The 21,863-nt window shown below is 46.5% G+C and overlaps 1 long non-coding RNA gene across 1 annotated transcript; it reads left to right on the forward strand.

The window, feature by feature from the left end:
• Window positions 1-112: 112 nt before the first annotated feature.
• Window positions 113-18,162, forward strand: LOC109550649 (uncharacterized). The gene is made up of 5 exons (XR_012326958.1): window positions 113-620; window positions 1,574-1,623; window positions 2,837-3,025; window positions 17,249-17,329; window positions 17,882-18,162. It is a non-coding gene; the product is annotated as an uncharacterized lncRNA (long non-coding RNA).
• Window positions 18,163-21,863: the final 3,701 nt, after the last annotated feature.

The following is a 21,863-nucleotide window of genomic DNA, read 5'->3' on the forward strand; positions in this document are numbered from 1 at the left end:
TTATGATAGAGGTTGCCTCTTGTTCTGAGGAATATGAAATCTAAGAAAAGTGTGTCTTTGGTTTGTTTTCCAGCTGGGTGGGTGGGTTCAGGGGGAGTAGGGCTTTTGGCTGATAGGAAATGGGATTGGAACCTCCGGGAATTTTGAGCTTCCTGATTTCCCTTGGCTGAGTCTAGAATGCTTTGCACAGATTTTAGTTTCACACATAATCTTTATTTCCTCGTTTAAAAATAAGGAGTGATATTTATAGTAACAGTAAAAACCAAGTGACATTTTCATCTAGGCCAGCAAGTTGTAGTGTTTAGACAACTCTGGTTGAAATGTTGTTTCTGCCACTTAGGTATATGGGCTTGGGCATGTTCCCTCCTCTGTAAGGTGGGGATAACAATGTCGTCTCAATGATGCCATGCTCTCAGAGGTAAGGACTTAGCGTGAAAGGTTTTAATCTGGAGTCTGTGATTGTGCTTCAGGAATCTTTTGCTCCTGTAATTCTATGTAAAATTTTGTGTATGTTTGAATTTTTCTAAGGGAGAGATTTCAGAGCTTCCACAAGAATCCCAGAGGAGTCCTTGACCACTAAATACTGAGAACCACTAGCCTTACACAGTGCCTGGCAGATGGCAAGTATCCATTCAATGTTAATTCTTTCTCTCTCTGCCAAGGATACATTTTATAATCAGCAGCTTATTGATGCTGACATAGTTATTTTTGATAACAAAGGAATTACTTAAATTCGGAATAGAAATAAGAACTCTGCTGCTGTCTTTGCTCCGTTACCTGCCCATGTGCTCCTCTTGAGCTGTGTTAGCTCCCTAGGTGCTGCTCAAACTGTCCCTTTTCTCCTCATCCCCTGAGGACCAACTTGTATTATTTACTATAGAAGAAGGAGCCAGTTCTGTTCTTTTAGAGTGAAATGTGGAGTGACTCTTAGAGATAGTACACGGGAAACAAGAGTAATGCAAAAGAAAAAGGGGTGGAGGGACAGGAGTTATTCTGGAAAACAGGAAGAGGATCAAAATGCCTGGTACAGTGCTGAGCACATAATCATTAATAATGAATCACAGAAAGGAATGAAGAAGCAGATGTGCATTAAACAGTGGGAAGTGGGACACTTCCCTGGCAGTCCAGTGGTTAAGACTCTGCCATTCCAACGCAGGGGGCGTGGGTTTGATCCCTCGTTGAGCAACTAAGATCGCACGTGCCGCGTGGTGTGGCAAAAAAACAAAAACAAACAAAAAAAAACAGTGGGAAGGGGTGATGGGAAAGAGAGAACTGGGAAGAAAGAATCTTCCTTAGTTTCCCCCCTTCCAGGGCTTTTGTGCCCTGTGGCGGGCTGCCCACTTTTGCTGCCACTTACATTCCTGAATTAGAAGCACACTGCATGGGGCGGGTAGGAATGGTGAAGAAGCCTGAGCTCCAGGCTAGAGGGTCATGATGGGACCATCAAGCTTGTTTAGATGCTTCTTTTAAGTCCCAGCCTCTTAGTTTCCCCATAAAAAGCAAAAAGAGAAAGCAAAAATTAGGGTTGAACAATGGCCAAGTTGTTCATTAATATCTTACCCTTTATCTGCAGCATCCAATGCCCAGATCCCCAGAGACTTCGACCTTGGAACCAGCATGGAGGTTAGCAGGAGGGGCCCTTGGTGTCATTGTTAGCTTTCCCCTTTTATTCCTGGAAATCAGTCTTTTCAATGCCTCGGTACTGAGGAATGCTTAATTCAATAGAGCCATACTGGTGGGCAACAGAGAAGGGAAACAGACTGCCTTAAAATTGTGAGCACAGAAGCCATTCCTCAATGTCATTGTATAGAAGTGGGGGCTGCTTTTAAGAACTCCTCCTGTGCATGTACTTCCCAGTTTTCCAATACTGGAAGAGGAGTATAGTATGGACTCTAAGGAATTCATGTCTGTGAATGAGAAATGAATGCCACAATTTATTGAGTGCTTATTATGCACCAGCCTTTGTACTAGCCAATTAATTCCTTGTCTCATTAAAATCATACATCTCTGAAGTATTCTTACCTCCAATTTTATAGTAAAAGACACATATGAAGAGTTTAATGTATCTGTTGTCAACTAAAACGTGGTAGAGTCAAAGTTAACATGCAGGGCTGCCTGACTTCAGGAACCGTGGTCTTATGCAGGGGTTACATACCCCAATGTCTACAGGAGCCAGGAAGGAAATGTAAAGTCATGAAAACGACAACCACTCAAGAGATTTAAAAACACATGGGAGCCAAATGCAAGTCCTCCATGGTTGGGATCTGGTCCATGAGCCCCACGTGGCATCTGCACACTGCTGTGCTGCTTCTGGCTGGGTCCCAGTTCTGCACAGGATGTTCTCCAGAGCTGCTCAGTGCTGACTCTGGGATGACAGCAGCTGTGTGCCTTCCAGGAATGGTGTCCAGACACAGGAGGGTGGGCGTCCACTGAAACACACTTCCCTGCACCCCCCGACTGCTGGGCACTACTCAGGGAGAGTCTCCTCATTTCTTTGCTCTCCCATATGCACTGCCCAATATGGTAGCCTCTGGCCACATGTGGATTTTGAGTACTTTAAATGTGGCCATTCTAAACTGAGATGTTCTCTCAGTGTGAAATGCACTCAGATTTCAAAGACTTCCTAAGAAAAGGAAAATATAAAAATGTCTCAATAATTTTTATATTGATTACTTCTTCACATTTTGAATATATTGGGTTAATAAAATTATACCATTAAAATTAATTTTATCTTTTTAATGTGGCTGCTAGAAAATATTAAATTACATGTATGACTTTTATTACTATTTTCCACACCCCCTGGGGCTCTAATCCTAGTCTGTCCTTTCTCCCCCAGAACCTATTCCTCAACTCCATCAACTTCTGTGGCCACATCTTCTCTTTTCTTTTAGTCCTGAGACTGCCCTGGAGAGGAGAGGGGAGGACAGAGGAAAAGCAGTGACAGGTTTATCCTTTGGCTTCTCTGGGATTGGCTCCTGCCATTCATGGCTGGCTTTGGGAATCCTCAGTGTGATCCAGCTCACAGGTGTGTACCAGTGGGCTGCCGCCCTGGGGGCAGTGGGGTTCCTGCAAGGGGACTTTGTCAGGGTGTATGCCAAGCATTGCCTCTCTCCCAGAGGGTGCTGCCGTTTAGTGTTTGTTCATGTTGTGATCCATCAAAATATTTTTTAAGTTAATGAATTCACTGTAGGTAGTGTGTGTGTCCTGTATTTTCATATGGATGAAAATGTAGCTATGAAGTGTGGAAACTGAAATTTGTGGGTATTAAGAAGGCTTTTTTTTTTTAAAAAAAAGGTTAAATATAAGGCTACCATATAATGCATCAACCCCACTCCTAGATATATACCCCAGAGAAATGAAAACATGTCTACACAAAAACTTGCGCACAAACCTTCAAAGCAGCATTATGCATCGTAGCCAAAAAGTGGATCCAACCCAAATGTCCATCAACAAATGAATAAACAAAATGTGGTATAGCCATGCAATGGACTATTATTCAGCAATGGAAAGGAATAAAGTACTGATATACTGTATGACATGGATGAATCTTGAAGACATGCTAAATGAAAGAAGCCAGACACAAAAGATCACATATTGTATGATTCCATTGTTACGAAATATCCAACATAGGCATATCCATAGAGACAGAAAGTGGATTCATGATTGGTTGCCAAGGGCTGGGGTGGTTGGGAGGAAATGAGGAATAACTGCTAATGAGCATGGAGTTTCGTTTGCGCATGATGAAATGTTCTAAGATCAATCGTGGTGATGGTTGCACAACTCTGAATATATTAAAAAAATTTAATTGTACTTTTTTTTTTTTTTTTTTTTTTTGCGGTATGCGGGCCTCTCACTGTTGTGACCTCTCCCATTGCGGAGCACAGGCTCCAGGCGTGCAGGCTCAGCGGCCATGGCTCACGGGCCCAGCCGCTCCGCGGCATGTGGGATCTTCCCGGACCGGGGCACGAACCCGTGTCCCCTGCATTGGCAGATGGACTCTCAACCACTGCGCCACCAGGGAAGCCCTAATTGTACATTTTTAATGGGTTAATTGTATGGTATATGAATTATATCTCAGTAAAGTTATTTCATTTTTTAAAAAACCCACTGGAATAAAACTGACAAGGTCTAATGAAAAGAAAAAAAAAAGGCTTTTTCTATTCCTAGATGCAGAGAACTACTGAAAGCAGAAAGGGAAGCTGTGCTAATCAGAAAAGGAGAGAAGACATTAAAAATGTAACCTCCCTCCTCCATGACCCACTGTCCTGGGCATAAGGACCCATTAGTCATTTTGTTCAGCTTGGGAGGCCCAGGGCCAGAGCCTTCTGCCTCTCCCTGATGAAAAGCCCCTGGGATTTAGTGGAAACCTCATGCCCCAGTAATCCAGGCTTTATGAAGTCCTTGAATGTAGCTGAACTTGACCATTAATGAGGGGTCTTGTACTGCAGCCACTTCTTGAACACTTGCTGTGTGTATTGCGTTGAATGAACCAGGAAAGAGGAGGAGAGTGGAGAGGAGAGGATAGTCCTCTTCTTGGTCTCTGCTTCCCTCTCCCAAGTCTGCTCTTTCCAGAGGAATCTGGAAACCATCTGGTTTGGAGGAAAAGGGGATATATTTAGTCTGAAGCAGAGACAGACATAGAATCAGAGCCAGTCAGATCTGTTTGGGACTTAGCAGTAATGGTGCCCCCTCAGGGTCCTTGTGAGGAGGGAAGGGGGTCTGAGGACACTAGGTTCCCCACGCCCGCTTCAGCCAGGGAGCTCCCTTGTCTCTGGCTTAGAGTAAGATTTTTAAAAATCAGTCCTGAAAATCATCGAACTAGCTCACAAACGACGTTTTACAGACAGAAACAGAGATTTGGAAAGACGGTGACTTGGGACTGAGATGATCCATCCAGTGAGTGGCAGTGAGAGGCAGTGCGGAGACTTGAAACCATCTCTCTTTTAAAATCAACTCTACTAAGTGTACTGTTTGATAAGTTTCGACAGATGTATACATCCCTGTAGCTCACGCCCCAATTAAGAGGTATGACATCCCCATCACTCCAGATAGTTCTCTTGTTCCATTTTACAGTCAGTCACCCTGTGCCTGCCCCAGGCTACCATCTCATTTCTATCACTGGAGATTATTTTTGTCACTAATCCCATCTCCTAAATTATAGTTAGTGTGTTGGCTCTGCCTCCTTTCACTCCCTGGCTGACTGTATCTCTTTTGAGGTGGAGGAGGGAGGACCCTTGTTTCTGGGGCCCATGGCAGGAAATGAGAAGAGTGAGGCTTTTGGAGACCTGAGTTCCTTGAAGGCAGGAGCTGTTCTTCATATTGTTTCTACAATGCCTCATACAACACCTGGCACCGTGGAGGCTCTTAGTAAATGTGCTGAACTGGATCAGACCTGTCCAATAATAGAAAGATCATCTGTTGGAGACGCTGTTTGGTTCCTTCCTGCATGAAAATGTGCTGAGAGTGGTGGTGCCTGTCACTAAGGAACACAGGAGAACTTGAGCTTTCCTGCCTTGAGCGATAGATGCAAGGGCAGGAGCTGTGTCCAATCATCTGGGTTCTGCCCCTGTGACACAGTGCACTGGGAGAGACAGTGGATTCTAATGTGATGTGGGAGGTGGCAAGGTAGAGCTGAGTGCTGTCGAAGCAGAGAGCGGGGCACAGAGTCCAGCTGAGAGATTTGGGGAAGCTTTTCTGGAGGGCACATGAGAGACCAATCATGGTGCATGTGATATAACTGCTCTGAGTGAGAGGATGGAGTATACGTGGCCCCTGAAGTTGCTGTCATCATAAGATTCTATAAGTAATAGGCTTGTTGAATGGCCATAAGTGCCCACAGGTAGCCACACAAATTTGTAATTTGGGTCAGAAGATGGCCTGATTTTCTCCAACAATGTTTTGCTTCCTGGAAACAGCAGTGGAAATGCATGGATGGTTGGAGGTGAAACATTTTGGGCCCTGCAGACACGAAGAAAGGCAGAGGGGCAAGGAAGCATCTGGTGTCTGTGAGAGCCATGGAAAATAGCAAGTGTTGCAACACAGAGCACAAGTAGAATGCATATGTAGCTGGTGGGAGTGTTATATTTGTTCAGCCACTTTGGGAAAAATCGGCAGTGTCTGCTAAAGCTGGCCACCTAGCCTGTAAGTAAGTTATTCCACTGATATGTCTAAACCCAACAGAAATATGCTCACCAACAGTCTCGTACTGGAAGGACCCAAATGCTCATCAACAGTACAATGGACAGATGCGTGGTGGATGTGACAGGTGGAATAAGGCCACCGCCCAGATGTTCACATCCTGTGAATATGTTATCCTACATAGCAAGGCGGAATTAAGGTTGCAGATGGATTAAGGGCTTAATCAGCTGACCTTAAAGAGATTATCCTGGATTACTAGGGTGGGCCAAGTGTCATAAGATTCCTAAAATGTGGAAAAGGGAGGCAGAAGGATCAGAGTTGGGGTGATGTGATATGAGAAAGAGTCAACCAGTCATTGCTGGCTTTGAAGATGGAAGGGGCCATGAGCCAAGGAATATGGGTGGCCTCTAGAAGCTGGAAAAGGCAAGGAAATAGATTCTTCCCTCAAGCCTCCAGAAAGAATGTAGCCCTGCTGACACCTTGATTTTAGCCCAAGGAGACCCATTTCTGACCTCTGACCACCAGAACCGTAAGATAATAAGTCTGTGTTGTTTTAAGCCACTAAATTTGTGGTAATTTGCTACAGCAGGAATAGGAAAGTAATACAGTGGAATTTTGAATACTACACAGCCATGAGAACAAATGATCTATAATTACGTATAACAATATGGCTGAAGACCAGACATAAAAGTGCATACCATATGATTTCATATATATAAATACAAAAATGAGCAAAATGAATCTATGCTACTAGAAGATAGAGTGCTCACTCTTGGGTGGGAGTGGACGGTGGGCAGTAATTAATGGCAAGTGGGAAAGAGGAAGTTCTCAGGTGCTGGTTACAGAGGTGTGTTCAGTTTGTGAAAATTCATTGAACTGTACACTTATGTGTGCTTTCCTCGATGTATATTATACCCTAATAGAAAATCTGTGTGTGTGCGTGTGTCTAGTCCAGATCAGCCTGGACTAGATTTTGAGGGGCATGAAGGAAATTATTTTTAACTGTGTACTAATGATTTAAGGGTTTAGCTCTTAGAGAGAAGGTGAAAAGACTGGGGCAGGGAGGCCCAGGGACACTTCCTGGAGGTACTGCATAGAGCAGAGTATGTGAGGATGGGGGTCTGGGGTGCTGTGGAGCAGACGTGGACATCTTGGTGGCCCAGAGTTCAGTCATCCCGTATGTATTTATTGGGCTGGTGATGTTTCATGGGGAGTCCTCAGGGATGTCAGAGTCATGGGTGGGTGGATGAAAGGGTGGGACTAAGTGGTCCAGGAAGGTAGTACTGATGGAAGTGTGGCGTTAGATGAGAGGCAAAGGAGAAATTGAGGCTCTGGGGGATGGGCAGGGTGGGTAGAGTGTGTTTTGGGAGAGCCAGGCCACACTTAAGGCACTATTTCCCCAAAACGACTTTTAGGTGGTACTTTGGATGAACTCTCCAAATTTTATAGTGTTTATTTTAATGTGCAACAGAAAAATATAACTTGTATTCTGTCTGAATTTATAGATTCTTTAGGGCCAGGCTAAACTGTATATTTGTTTATTTATTTACTTTTGGTTGTGCCGGGTCTTAGCTGCCACAGGAAGGCTCCTTAGTTGTGGCTCCAGGGCTCCTTAGTTGTGGCCTGTGAACTCTTAGTTATGGCATGCATGTGGGATCTAGTTCCCTGACCAGGGATTGAACCTGGGCCCCCTGCATTGGGAGCACTGAGTCCCATCCACTGCACCACCAGAGAAGTCCCTAAAGTGTATATTTGAACTAGTGTCAAATTTAAAACTGTTGAGTAAGAAATAGAAAAGTGGCCTGCCTATGTGACAGAAATACAGAGGTTTGCTATGACTGAGGTTTGGTCAGCATTACTGTGGGCAAGGTGGTGAAGGGGAAGAGAATAGGGTAGTTTCAAGTATCGGGAGAATTTCTCCACAATAGAATGGGGGTCACAGGATGGAGTGGGTGGCAGGGGAGAAGGTGAGACCTGACATAGGAGCTGAGAACAGGCCTGGTGGCTGAGCGGGGTTTTGTAGAGCAGTGGCTCTGAACTTGACCATCAGAATCACTTGGAGGATGTGTTGCAGCATTGCTGGCTTTTCCCCTGGAGTTTCTGATTCAGTTGGTCTGTTTACATTTCTAACAAGTTCCCGGGTGATGCTGATGCTGCCGGACCAGGGACAACACTGAGAACCGCTGATGTAGAGGTGGCAATGAGTGAGCACTTTGTGACCCACCAGTCGTGGGTGTGGAATGCAGGGGCTGGAGGGGAGGGGCAGCTCACTGCGGGAAGGGGAGGAGTAGGTGTGTGGAGAGCGAGACACCCAGGCAGAAAGGCAGACTCGGTCTTGCCTGGAAGGGTGCAGAGTGCCTAGTTGGTGCCAAGGGTTGGGGGCCGCCCAGGAGGGCCACAGCTGGAGCTGGTCCTCCACAGTTAGGGAGCCTGATTACTCAGCTAAGGCACCTGCAACTTAGCAATAATGTGGGAAAAGAGAAGCAAATCAAGAGCCTCTGTTGGTGCTCAGGGGAGGCCACCTCCTCTAGTTTTCCTGGCACTTTGATCAGCTCTGAGAGGAAGGAAACCAACTTCTATTGAGCACCCACTGCACCTGAGGAGTTTTATATGCCTTATCACATTTAATCATCAAAATCCCAGGATTTTGATGATTAAATGTGATAAGGCCCTGGGAAGTGAAGGGACATGCTCATTGTTGTCTAGACAGACCTGGGATGCAATCAGCCCTGGGCCTGGCTTGTCTAATTAAACCTCCCTGCTGCTTTCCCTGCGCCAATACTATCATTTCAACATGCAATAAATATAAAACCAATATTTAATCATTATAAACAATTGTGAAATATTTTACGTGTTTTTGCATTCAGTCTTCAAGATCTAGTATGTTATATACATCTACAGCACATCTCAATTTTGATAAGCCACATTTCAAGAGCTCAATAGCCACCACATCTCACTACACTACTCCCCTGAGCTGCCTTCGGGGATAAGACCGTCCAGGTACATGTGCCTGTAATCACCATTTCGGCCACCAGATGGCGCAGGTGACCTTCCCCCCAGTTAATGCCTTAGGAGTTAGCGATCAGGTGGGTGGGAACCACTCTTCAATCTCCGTCTTTAATTTATTTGTTTAAATTTTAGCCAGAAGTAAGCTGAAAAGATTCCATTATAAACTTACTCTAGAAATAAACACATGTAGCTGGGTCCATGTGTGTCTGGGGCAATTGAATAATTGGGAGTTCTCCAAGTTAATATCCATGTAAAATATGTTTATTAAAGGATAAGTAGTAAAAGCATGCTAATATAAAGCTTATACATGTTAGTAAAACAATAGTAATGGTAGCAATTGTTTAGAACTTAGGCAAACGAAAGGCATTTTTGGTGAGTATTTTCTCATTGACATTCTTTAGAACTGCAGGTATATGGTGATAATAAAAAGCAGATCAACTATTAGTTGATAATTTTTTAAAACATCTTTATTGGAGTATAATTGCTTTACATTGTTGTGTTAGTTTCTGCTGTATAACAAAGTGAATCAGCTATATGTATACATATATCCCCATATCCCCTCCCTCTTGCATCTCCCCTCCCTCTCACCCTCCCTATCCCACCCCTCTAGGTGGTCACAAAGCACAGAGCTGATCTCCCTGTGTGATGCAGCTGCTTCCCACTAGCCATCTATTTTACATTTGGTAGTGTATATATTCCATGCCACTCTCTCACTTCGGCCCAGCTTACCCTTCCCCCTTCCCCATAGTTGACAATTTAAAAAATCTTCTGTGGACAACTGACTCCCTTGTGGCCTGCATCCAAGGGGAGCTGGTCCAACCATCACACCCTTGGTCTACCAGTGGTACCTGCTATCCTGGGGCTTTTGTTCTGTTTCAAGTATGGGGAAACTGAGCATAGTGAGGCAACTTGCTGCAATTCACATCCCATGGGTGTTGATGGCCAACCTAGAACTGGAAGTCAGGTGCTCTGGACTCCCTGTTCAGTGCTCTTTTCGCTGTGCCATTCTGTTTGAGACGTGGCAGTTGCAGCCATACTGTTTCTCATATCCCTTTGTACATGAGAAAAAAAAAAACCTGAGCTTGACACAGTGGCCAAGAGCCCAGCCCCTGCAGTGCCACTTCCAGGCTGGGCCCAGGGGGGCTCAGAAAATTGTTGAGTGAATGAGGAAAAAAAGGAAAGAAATGCCCTCCAGACATTTTAGAAGCTTACCATTCCTGGAGGTGAGGGAATCAGTCAGCCAGCCGTCTGGTGGCAGATTGATTATACTGGACCTCTTCCATCATGGCGGGGCATCAATTTGGTCCTCATTGGAATAGACACTTATTCTGGATATGGATTTGCTACCTCTTCCTGAAATGCGTCTGCCAACCCAACCATCTGTGTGCTCACAGCAAACTTCATTCACTGTCCTGGTATTCTTTCTACATAGTATTGCTTCTGACCAGGGAACACATTTCAGAGCAATGTAAGTGCAGCAACAGATTCATACACATAAGAATTCACTAGTCCCACCACATGCCAACCCAGAAGCAGTTGGCCTGATGGAACTATGGGATGGCCTACTGAAGACTCGGTTATGTTACCAGCTGGCCTGAAAAGTTGGGGTTCTGTCTTACGGGATGCACTATGTGCTTTGAATCTGTGGCTGTTTCTCCGCAGTAGTCAAGGGGTGGAAATGGGAGGGTCTCCTCTCACTGTTACATCTAATAACTTACCTGCAGAATTGTTTCCCCCTGTCTGTGTAACTTTGAGTTCTGCTGGTTTGAAGGCCTTAGTTCTGATGGCAGAGTGCTTCCATCAGGGGACACCACAATGATTCCATTGAACTGAGTCTGCCACTTGGCCATTTTGGGCTCCTCAAACCAAAAAATTGGAAAAATTGGGTGCTGCTATGCAACGGGGCAGAACAACTATATCTGCAACTTTGGGGCACCTCTTAGTACTTCCACATAAATTGTAGAAGTTAATGGAAAACTATAGCAACCAACAAAAGATGGGGCCACTGAGGATTCAGATCTTTCAGCAATGAAGGTTTGGGTCACTCCGCCAAGTAAAGGACCCTGATCAGCTGAGGTATTGGTAGGCAGTGAAGGGAACCTAAATGAATGAGTAAAGGAAGAAGGAATTTATGAATATCAACTATGGGCTTGCGACCAGCTGCAGACTGGGGACTCTATGTAGCAGCCATGCACATTTTTTTCCTTTACTTGCTCTGTGTGTTTGTTAGTGTATTAACTAATTTCTTTGTTCTCCTCTTTTCTTCTTATTTTATATATGGATATTATTGTAAGTTCACTTTACAAATGTACTCAAGGGGGACTGGCATTGAATTTGAGAAGTAGTCTAACCCTTTCAGGGATGGAAACTGTGACTGTTGGCCGGACATGGATACAGTGACTCTTGGGACTTTGTCTATATGCTTCAACTTATATAAAAGGTCTAGAAGAGGTAAATCTATAATCAAGAGAATCCACAGAAAGTAGATTAGTGTTTCCTAGGGCTGGAGGCAGGGCGTGGGGGGAAATGGGCAGTGAGTGCTAATGAGTCAGGGGTTTCTTTCTGGGGTGATGAAAATGTTCTAAAATTGAGTGTGGTAATGGTTGTGCAATTCTGCAAATATACTAAAAAGCCACTGAATTGTACACTTTAAATGGGTGGATTGTATGGTACGTAAATTATATCTCAATAAGGCTGGTTTACGGGCTTCCCTGGTGGCGCAGTGGTTGAGAGTCCGCCTGCAGATGCAGGGGACATGGGTTCGAGCCCCGGTCTGGGAAGATCCCACATGCCGCGGAGCGGCTGGGCCCGTGAGCCATGGCCGCTGAGCCTGCGCGTCCTGTGCTCCGCAACGGGGGAGAGGCCACAAGAGTGAGAGGTCTGCGTACCGCAAAAAAAAAAAAAAAAAAAAATAAGGCTGGTTTTAAAAAAAAAAGATATTCAGAGAAAAATCTTCGCCCTGCATTTGTTCCCCCACTTCCCCATTCCCTCCTGCAGCAGTATCCATTATTATCAATGTATTGTGTGTGCTTCTGGAGATGATACACAAACACACACACACATAGCGTAGTTTTTATATAGGTTGGTAGTGCACCATACAAACTATTCTGTACTTGCTTTTCTTTTCTTGATTCTTTGAGCTACTCACAATCCTTGAATTCATTGCTTTTCTCACTTAATTTTTAAAAAATTATTTAAACTTTATATATTTAAATTATATAAATTTTAATTTTTTTAAATATACCTTGGAGTCCATTTCACATTAGTACACAGAGAGATGCCTCGTTCTTCTTAGTGTCTGCACAATATTCCATTGTGTGGGTGCATCTGGTGGTTGGCTGAATAATGGCCCCCAAGAAGGTAGCCACATCCTAAGCCCTAGAACCTGTGAATATTACTTTTATGGCAAAAAAGAACTTTGCCGATGTGATTAAATTAAGGCTCTTGGATGGGGAGAGTGTCCTGGCTTATCTGTGTGGACCCTAAATGCGATCACATGTGTCCTTGTAAAGAGGGAGATTGAAGATTTGACACCAAGAAGAGGAGGCAGGTGATCACAGAGGCAGAGTGATGTGGCCACAAACCAAGGGACGCCAGCAGCAACCCCACCAGATGTTGGAAGAGGAGAGGAAAGAATTCTCTCTTAGAGTCTCTGGAGGGATCACAATCCTGCCATTGCGTTGATTTCAGTCCAGCGATATTAATTTCAGGCTTCTGGCCTCCAGAACTATGGGAGAATAAATTTCTGTTGAGTTAAGCCACCAAGTTTGTAGATTTTGTTACAGCAGCTATAGGAAATGAATCTTCACACTGATGGATATTTAGATTATTTCTAATCTTTTGCTTTGCAAACAATGCTGTATTAAGTTGCCTTGAACATATGTCATTTCACATGTGAGTAAATCTATTAGGTAAATTATAGAAGTGGAATTGCAGGATCAAAGAAATACAATGTTCTGCGTTCGTAATTTAGTTCTGCTGCTCGTGTCCAAAGAGCATTAATTCGCTTTGGATCCATGGGGCAAGTTCCCCCATGGAACTTTCCCCAGTGTCATTCAAGACCCTAAAAGATACGTTCCCCAAGAAGCCTTCTTCTCACAGACAGAGCTCTTTGCTCCACGGCTGAACTCCCACAGCACCTTGAATGCATCTCTCTCTCTGATCAAATTGCACCGTGTTTATATGACTGTCTCTCTCGGAGATGGTGAGCCCCTTCCGCGAAGGGCCTTTGCATCTCCCAGGCTTGGCGCAATGCCTGGAACATAGCAGGGCTCAGTAAATAGATGGAGAGCATGGAAGAAGGAAAGCTGCCTCTATCGGGGGCTGAGGATAGATGGCTGTACTAGGAGGTCCACCCTGACTGGATAACGCCAGGGCTCAGGCAGCTCAGGGAACTAGGCAGAGAGTTCTGGAATTGTGCATGCTGCCATTGCACTGCAGAAGATAGAACCTGGAAATCCATCTGTGCAGGTTGTATATTTTGTATATTTGAGTGAACGTGAGGCCAATGATTCACTGTGAGGGGGGAGAACAAACCTGAGGACGGGCAAGACAGGGAGTCCCTGGGTTTCAGCTCAAATAGGAAAACCTTGGGTGGAGGTGTCGGTGGGCAGACCTGACCATTTCTGGAATCTCTTACTTCTTTTTTTTTTTTTTGGCTGTGTTGGGTCTTCGTTGCTGCGCGCAGGCTTTCTCTAGTTGTGGCGAGCGGGGGCTACTCTTCGTTGCAGTGCACGGGCTTATTGCGGTGGCTTCTCTTGTTGTGGAGCACGGGCTCTAGGCACGCAGACTTCAGTAGTTGCGGTGCATGGGCTCAGTACTTGTGGCACGTGGGCTCAGTAGTTGTGGCTCGTGGGCTCTAGAGCGCAGGCTCAGTAGTTGTGGTGCACGGGCTTAGTTGCTCCGCAGCATGTGGGATCTTCCCGGACCAGGGCTCGAACCCTTGTTCCCTGCATTGGCAGGCAGATTCTCAACCAGTGCGCCACCAGGGAAGTCCCTCTCTCACTTCTAAGGAAGCCCTTTCTCAATCTGCTGCATTGGCTCAGGACCACTTTGGCAAATGTGGGAGAGGAAGGCTGTGCACCAGACCTGCCCTGGGAAGCCAGCAGGGACCGTGGGGATGAACCACCTCTTGTCCTGAGAACCCCTGCTTGCTGTCCACACGTGGCTATCAGCTGGCTGTGTGCATTAGATTTCCACAGACTTGTTAATGTAGCTTCCTCCTTTCATGAAATGAATCTGGAGGTTTAGCTCTCAGGTTTTAGGATGAACCACGTGTGGAAATCGCTTTCTTCTAACACCCAGTGCTGGCAAAAGTGCAAGGAGATGGGGGGGATGACTTTTTTTCTGAATGGTAGTTTGGCAATAAGTATCAAGCCTTAAAATTTTCCCTTTGTATTATCATTAATTTTTTTTAGATGTGATGATGTGGTTATGATTTAAAAGAGTCCTTTTTTTGTAGAGATACATACTGAAATATTTGTGGGTGAAATATACGGCATCTGGGTTTTGCTTCAGTATAATCCAGTGGAGGTGAGCGGCGTGGGTGGGTGTAGCTGAAGCAAGCTTGGGTTGATTATTGCTGAAGCGGCTGGATGAGGGGTTCAGGGCAGTTCATTATACTGTTATCTCCACATTTATATATTAGAAAATTTTTCCATAATACAAAGTTAAAAAATAAAGTCCCCTTTGACCCAGCATTTCTGCTGTGGCAATGTCAGTCCAGCCTGTATCATATCTCACTGGGCTTTTCTGTTTTCATTCTTACCCCTCCTGGTCCAGAGGGCTCGAGCCTTGTTTGAGTTCCTCGAAGCCCTCAGGGCTCCCCCAGGCCCTCTGGGTCAAGGGCAATCTCTTGGCTGGCTGGCTGTAACCACTTCTTTCTCCAGCCCATCTCGGCGCTCTCTGCCCACCTGCCACCTAGGCTCTCAGATCCCAGAGCCTGCAGGTCCCTCTGGCCTCAGGGCCTTTGTCTGGAAGCTCTCCCCTCCCCCAAGCCCTTGTCCACATGGCAGCTGCTCTTTATCCAGTGTCAGGGTGAGCGTCGTCTCAGGGACACCTTCTTGGACTCCCAGCAGCGTCACACTTCTCTGTTAATCCCTCAGCATCCACATGGTTCCTTCACAGCTCTCACTACTCTGGGTGATTATTATAAACTCTGGTGATTCTTGGTTTTTCAGTGATGTCTGCCTCCCTCACTGGACCGTGAACTCCTGGGGAGTGGCTGTGTGGCTCACCATCACATCCCAGAGCCAAGCACAGGGGCTGGCACGTAGTAGGCATTCATTATTTAATGAGTAAATTAATGCACAAGGAGGGCACATATTGGGAAAACCTTGGATGAAAAGAGTGTATGACATTCTGGGCAAAGCCTGCATGATACATTTGGCTTGCTGAGAAGGCACAGCTGGAAATGTAAGGTGGGGGCCAGAGCACAGGGGCCTGCCGGCTACATCAAGGGGACCGGTTTGGATTGTTCAGATCCAGGCGCCATCGAAGGTGGCAAGTGGAGGAGTGACGTGTGCTCCAGGCAGCCCTTTTGGCCGTCCATGGTGGGAAAGGAGAGCCAGGGGGCTGGCAGACTGGATGGGCTAACACTGGGGTCCTGAATAGGATCATGAGGCCTTGAGCTGAGATCAGGGTGGTGGCAATGGGGGTGCAGGAACAGAGTCAGTGTTTGCGGCAATTAATCCAACCCAGCAGCTCTCAGCCCTTCTTCCCTAAAGAAACAGCACATCTGTACAGGAGGGATGGGAAGAGAGCCCCAGAGGGGCCTGGTGGCGATACAGTGTGTTCCACAGACACATCTTGGGTCACTAAGAGTTTTGCAAATGGTCCCTCCAGAGGCGGTCACCAGGAAACGATGATACAGCCCCGTGGCTTGGGGCAGGGCAGGGCCCTCATCCCTCTGGCCAGGAGCTGTGGAGATAGCAGGGCCTGGCCCTGGTGAGTGGAAAGTTGGCTTGTTACGCAGGAAATCTCTCTGCAGCACTCCTTCATTTAGGGCTTGACTTGGGGCCAGTGGAAGGAGCTTGGGAGACCCTGGAGCCTGAGAAGCCACTTGGGCCTCTGCAGGCCTCCTGGTTGGGACCTCAGCTGGAGCCGGAAGGGGCTGCCATTCTCGATGAGCAGAGATGGCGAGAGCTGGGTTTGTGTTGCCCATCAGGAACGGGTTGCCCTGGGACCTGCCGCACTTCTGCTGTCCCAGCACGTGTGTCATACTTTCTCTCCGTCCCACAGGAGGCTCGTAATTGGTCGCAGAGATGGAGAGCAGGGCAGCAAGTCACCAGCTCTTCTCCTCGTGGGAAGTCGCTGTGGGGAGGCCAGATGGTTGGGAAGATGCCGAGCAAAAACCTATATAACATCACCGGGGACTTCCCTGGTGGTCCAGTGGTAAAGAATCTGCCTTACAATGCAGGGGACGTGGGTTTGATCCCTGGTCAGGGAACTAAGGTCCACATGTCGCAGGGCAAGTGCTGAGCTCGTGCACCTCAACTAGAGAGGCTGCGTGCTGCGAACTACAGAGCCCACGTGCCCTGGAGCCTGTGCGCCACAACTAGAGAGAAGCCCGGGTGCCGCAACGAAAAAGATCCCTCATGCCTCAACGAAGATGCTACGTGTCGCAACTAAGACCTGACGCAACCAAAAAAAAAAAACAAAAACAAAACCATACACACACACACACACACACACACACACACACACATATGTGTATATATATATATATGTCCCTATATTCAGTGTGGACTGAATGGTTACTCCACACCATGCCCAGTGCCCGGCTCTGTAAATGTTCCTCGTTTCATTGGAGCTAGGTCCCCTTTCTTTCTCTCCCACAGAGCTCTATTCTTGTCTATTCTTATACAAGACTTCACATCGTAATAGAGATGTTCATTCACACGTTTGTTTGTTTCATATCTGTCTTTCCTGCTAGACTATACACTTCATGAGGGCAGGGAGGGGTCTCTTTGCCCCCTCCTGTGGCTCCGGCACCTAACACACTGCCTGGCATGTAGTTGGCATGCATTAAGTATTTTTTGGATGGATGAATGATCCTCACAGCAGCCCAGTGAAGAAAGTACTATTATTTTCCTCATTTTAGGATGGGCAAACTGAGGCATAGAGAAGTTGGGTCATCCAAGCCACAGAACCAGGAGGTGGCACCAGCGTTCAGACTTACACAGTGAGTAGCCCAAGCGGGGGCATGTGGCCCAAGTTTGGCCAATAAAACTCAGGCTGGGGAAAATGTGACCCTTGTCCTTTTTGGCCCTTGACTGATGGGATATGAGACTAAGGCTGCTGAAGGCTGTGATTCTAGCCTAGTGATGCAGCTGGTCTGAGGGCATGGTGTCAGAGAGAAGCAAAGATGAGATAGAGAGAGATGAAAACCAGTACATGTGCTCTGAAGCTTAGGCTGGCCTGGATCACATCCCTTGTCCTTGTGATGGAGAGCTCTTATGAACGTGATGTTCAGACCCATCCCCACTGTCGGTGTAGTGGAAAGAGAGCTGAAGACTACTTGGGTTTTGGTTCCAACTCTACCAGTCACTCAGTGTATGACAGAGAATTTCCTCACCATCTCTAGGTCTCAGCTTCCTCAGCTGTAAAATAGGCATAATCATTTCCAACTCATAGGATGGAAGTGGGGGTCCTGAGAAAGACTTAAGGTTTGGGATTTGGTGCCTGGTATCCGGCAATTGCTCGGAAGTGTTAACTGCCTGCCTCACCCTTCTAGGTGGCTTTTGGCTACATGTAACAGAAAACTCATCCAGGATCAGCTTAAACAATGAGGGCTTATAGTACGCCCACTATGGAAAACAGTATGGAGTTTCCTCAAAAAAAAATAAAATAGAACTACTGCATGATTCTGCAATTCCATATTTGGATATTTATCTGAAGAAAACGAAAACACTAACTCGAAAAGATAAATGCACCCCCATGTTCCTTGCAGCATTATTTAAAATAGCCAAGATATGGAAACAACCTGTGTCCATCAAAGGATGAATGGACAAAGAAGATGTGGTATGTATATACAATGGAATATTATTCAGCTATAAAATAGAATGAAAACTTGCCATTTGTGACCACATGCATGGACTTTGAGGGCATTATGCTAAGTGAAATAAGACAGAGAAATACAAATACCGTATGATCTCTTATCTGTGGAATCTAAAAAAACCCCAAGACCTCAATCTCATAGATATAGAGAACAGATTGGTGGTTGCTAGAGATGGGGAAGGGGGACTGGTAGGGGTAGGGTGAAATGGTGAAGGAGGTCAAAGGGTACAAAGGCTCTGGACGCGCAGGCTCAGTGGCCATGGCTCATGGGCCCAGCCGCTCTGCGGCATGTGGGATCTTCCCAGATCGGGGCACGAACCCGTGTCCCCTGCATCGGCAGGCAGACTCTCAACCACTGCGCCACCAGGGAAGCCCAAGAAAGTAAATCTTAAAAGTTCTCATCAGGGCTCCCCTGGTGGCGCAGTGGTTGAGAATCTGCCTGCCAATGCAGGGGACACGGGTTCGAACCCTGGTCTGGGAAGATCCCACATGCTGCGGAGCACCTGGGCCCGTGAGCCACAACTACTGAGCCTGTGCGTCTGGAGCCTGTGCTCCGCAACAAGAGAGGCTGCGATAGTGAGAGGCCCGCGCACCGCGATGAAGAGTGGCCCCCGCTCACCACAACTGGTGAAGGCCCTCGCACAGAAACGAAGACCCAACACAGCCAAAAATAAATAAATTAAAAAAAAAAAGTTCTTATCAGAAGAAAAAGTTTTGTAACTATGTATAGGTGACAGATGTTGACTAGACTTATTATGATCATTTCACAGTGTATACAAATACTGAATCATTACGTTGTTCTCCTGAAAATAATATAATGTTATATGCCAATTATACCTCAAAAAACAAATAGTAACAATGAGGGCCTTTATCACTGCAATCCACAAGAAAACCAGGGGCAGGGCAGATCCAGGGTGGTGAATTCAGAAGCCCAACAGTGTCATCAAGGATCTAGGTTCTTTAGGTTCTTTCTATCTTTCAGCTCTGCCCTTCTCAGAGTGTCACCTATTTCCCTCCAGGCCATAGGATGGCTACCCTAGCTCCAGGCATCAGCCAACATAGGTATTTCTTCCTTATCTTCCTTTGAGGAGAGTGAGGAAAACCTTTCCAGCAGCTCCCCCGTAGCTGTCCCCTTAAGTTCCATTGGCTAGAAATGCCCATTGTTAAATCAAGCATTGACAAGGGGCATAAAGTACCATGATGGGTTTTGAGTGATTAGGAAATACTCCAAGGGGGTTTGAACAAAACTGGTTTTGTTAGCAAGGAGGACGGGGAGAATGGCTGTTGGGCTGTGTCTACTGTGTTTGTTCACTGAGGTGGCCCAACCGTCTTGCTCAGTGGCAGGTCCAGAGCGGGTGCTCAATAAGCACTCAGTGGATAAGCGACTGTGCAGTGACCCTCTGCGCTAGCCTCGGAGTCCGGTGAGTGGAGGAGATGCCTCAGATGATGGGCTACATGTCTTTAAGAACTGTTCCAGCCGCGGGGGAAGACTCGGCGGCTCCTTAGGAATGGGCGTGGAGACCTGCAGCGGAGGATTTGGCTCAGTGGGGCCAGAGGGCCAGGTTTCCATGGCTGCCTCAGTTCAAGGGAACAGTCCTGGTCCAGGTCCACCCCCGCTGGCCTGAGGAGCAGGCAGGGAGGGTGAAGGGGAGGGGAGCGGGTGGGGAGAGCCGTGCGGCTCCTGTATGGAGGACCCCAAGTGCCTTAGAAGGCTCCCTTGGGCCACAGCATGTAAATGGGGGAAACAATCTCCCTTTTCTTTTCTTTTCCTTCTTTTTCCTTTTTTTTCTTCCCTTCCTTCCTCCCTCCCTCCCTCCCTCCCTTCCTTTTTTTTTTTGCCATGCTGCCAATGAAAGCACCGAGTCCTAACAACTGGACCGCCAGGGAAATCCCAGAGAGAGAGAAAGCACCAGAAGAGCATCAGGGTTGGAGGGAGGGGGAGGGGAAGCGCGTGAATTGGGGTTTAGTCCTCTTGAGTTTGGGGTGTCAAGCAAGCAGTCAGATGGACAGGTATGGAGGCAGCAAAACTTCACAAGCTCTCCCACCCCCAGGACGTAAGGAAAGTTTGGGGGAGAACTTTCTCTCCTCTCTGTTTTCCCTCTCTGGTATTGTGAGCCTGGGGCTGCATCCTTTAAATGGAATAATAACAATAATAATAATAAGTACCGATTCCCTACCCTGAGGCAGGCTTTCTTTTTGAAGACTTGACAAATTTCAGCTTGAGGCCCCATAATAACCCTAGGAAATAAATACTTACAAGCCTCCCTTTACATGTGGGGAGACAGAGACCCCGAGACCATCAGCTGTTACCCCAGGTCAGGGGGCAGAGCCCAGATTTGAAGCCAGGCAGCCTGAACCAGAGCTGTACTCTTAACCACAACCCCCAAGCAGCCTCCCGGGCACGCTGTTGCTTGGCAGGGACTCTGCGCTGGGATACCCATTGCGTAGACTGACAGAAAGCTGTTGCCATCCTGACCCTGTGATGGCACATTACGGTGACACAAGGATTTTAGCAGAATTCACATTAGAGAATTTGGGAACCAGAAGATGAAATTTGACAGCTGACAACAAAGGCTTATTATCTGCACTCATGTGAGTGGGAATCTGGCTGTCATGTTGCCCAGACCTGTTTCCCTCTGTGACCCCAGGCAGAGCTCAGCTGTTGTAGCTCTGTGAGCATGTCCCTGTGGGCGGGCTGTGTGCAGAACCTGGGCTTCAAAGGCAGGGAGGAGACACGTGGCAGCACGGGGCTTTGCAAAAGGACTCCAAGAGGGAGAGGTGAGGCAGGCCCAGCTTCCGGCCACCTCACTTCCGAACTCTCCTCTGTTAATTCAGATGAAAGGGTTGCTTGACCAGAATATGCTGACAGTCAGGACAGCATTTCAGTGTTTTTGTCTTGCTTTTTAATTGTATTCAAAACAGATACAGAAAGCTGCAGGAGACAAATGTATATATAGCATAATGAATTATTATCAGGTGACCACTCTGGTCAATTAGCACCTAGGTCAAGGGCTCCAGAAGCCTCTTCATGTCCTGTCCCAGTATGCAACTCCTTTCCTCTCCCCTCAATAGCTCTCTTCCCAACTTTTATGGTAATTACTTCCTTGCATTTCTATATAATGTAATCAACCATAGGCACCTTCTTTAATCTGCCATTAAAGTTAAATGGCAGATTAAAGAAAATTAAGTTTAAAAATTTAATTGTAGTAAAAAATTAAAAAAAATTCTTTTTAAAAAAATTTATATTTGGCTGCATTGGGTCTTTGCTGCTGCGCCTGGGCTTTCTCTAGTTGTGGCGAGCGGGAGCTACTCATCATTGCGGTGCACTGGCTTCTCATTGTGGTGACTTCTCTTGTTGCAGAGCACGGGCTCTAGGCACGCAGGCTTCAGTAGTTGTGGCTCACAGGCTCTAGAGCGCAGGCTCAGTAGTTGTGGCACAGGGGCTTAGTTGCTCTGCGGCATGTGGGATCTTCCCAGACCAGGGCTTGAACCCATGTCCCCTACATTGGCAGGCGGATTCTTAACCACTGCGCCACCAGGGAAGCCCAAAAAATTTCAAAATTTTTGGAAACTAAATTAAAAAATTTAATTGTAGTAAAAAACAACATAAAATTCACCATCTTAACCATCTTTAGGTATACAGTTCACCAGTGTTAAGT

Source organism: Tursiops truncatus, chromosome 16, assembly GCF_011762595.2.
Source record: "Tursiops truncatus isolate mTurTru1 chromosome 16, mTurTru1.mat.Y, whole genome shotgun sequence".
Lineage (NCBI taxonomy): Eukaryota > Metazoa > Chordata > Mammalia > Artiodactyla > Delphinidae > Tursiops > Tursiops truncatus.